The 1,396-nt window shown below is 46.3% G+C and overlaps 1 non-coding gene across 1 annotated transcript; it reads right to left on the bottom strand.

The window, feature by feature from the left end:
* Positions 1-708: 708 nt before the first annotated feature.
* Positions 709-783, bottom strand: Trnar-ucu (transfer RNA arginine (anticodon UCU)). Its single transcript has one exon. It is a non-coding gene; the product is annotated as a tRNA-Arg (tRNA).
* Between the last annotated feature and the right edge of the window lie 613 nt (positions 784-1,396).

Consider the following 1,396-nt stretch of genomic DNA (forward strand, 5'->3'; position numbering starts at 1 on the left):
CGTACGTTGGACGCTCTCTGTCTGCTCGACATTTCCCCTCTCTCTCTCTCACCTGGCACCCGGCGGTGTTCTTTTTGATGCTTGCCGGTCAGTGGCAACATCCCCTGGGACCCCCGGCCCCTGCGCAATGCTCTTCTGGCACTCGTCGGCCTTCGCCTCCCTGGCTGCGCCCATCCACTCCTCGCCTCCTCTGGCAACTTTACTTTGCTTACACCTACAGCATGCAACTAAATATCATCATTACCAAGGCCCGCATTATTTCAGACATGTGTTTAATCATCACGTATCTCTCTTTCTAATCCACCTAATAAGACTAATTAACCATTATATGGGTTTATTTACTTCAAACATGCAGAATAATCTGCGAAATGAACGTCACAAATGAAAGCCACCTTTCAACTGCATACATCTATCTAAAAATGAGATTTATACTTGTTTCGCTAAAGCACTGCTTCCCATCACGTATTCCTCAATAAAACCACGGCATGGGCGTGAAGTAACCGGACGTCTGCACAGCAGTAGCTTTATATTTCTGCTGTGTCGATCTTGTTACAACGATGCCGCCCACCTGGCTCACGGTGTGCCAACTGCCGGAGGTCATAGCGCCGTTTCTTGTTGTATCTGACGAAACTGTGTTTAATAATTAAATCAAGACCCTACGCTGCTGACAGGCGTTGATATATATCAACGGGGACAGGTGAAAATGCGTGCCCCGACTGGGATTCGAACCCAGGATTTTCTGCTTAGATGGCAGACGCTCTATCCGTCTGAGCCACCGAGGGCACAGTGGATAGTGAGACTTCAGGGATTTATCCCTTGCATGCTCCCTGTGAAACCCGCATTCCCAACTTAATGTCCACACGCTACATTCCTAGTGCTCCTGCCCATTACACTCATTGCTTGCCGCAGACAATCTTACCGAGTCCCGTAAGAGTTCGGGCAATGAGTGTACATCCGCACCGAAGAAGAAGGTCAATGGCCGTTTAGCCTTAACTATGTGAAGATGGTACCTGTTCTTTCGGACATGTCCGAAAGAACAGGTAACATCTTCATATAACTATGTTCGTAGGCCCTGGCCTGGCCTGTTCCCATGGCCTCTTGCAGTAACCGTAACAACACCCATATTGTATTCAGTAGCGTCTAGAAAATAGTTGTAGCGCTATAAAGCGTAACAGAGCTGTAGGAGTGAGTTATATTTTAAAAGCTCTTGCTACAGTTCGTTATTTAAATCTCTTAGTTTTAGGCATTATGTTTGTCAGAGCCTTAAAGAGTGTTAATGAACCATCTCTAGGTGTACTTTTGATGGTGTTTTGTCTGTCACCTGGATTCGCTAGATTTAGTGTCTTTGGACACTAGATTTTAAATCCTGTCACGGTAGCATGCTGTTGTTAAAATC

Source organism: Schistocerca serialis, chromosome 4 (genome assembly GCF_023864345.2).
Source record: "Schistocerca serialis cubense isolate TAMUIC-IGC-003099 chromosome 4, iqSchSeri2.2, whole genome shotgun sequence".
Lineage (NCBI taxonomy): Eukaryota > Metazoa > Arthropoda > Insecta > Orthoptera > Acrididae > Schistocerca > Schistocerca serialis.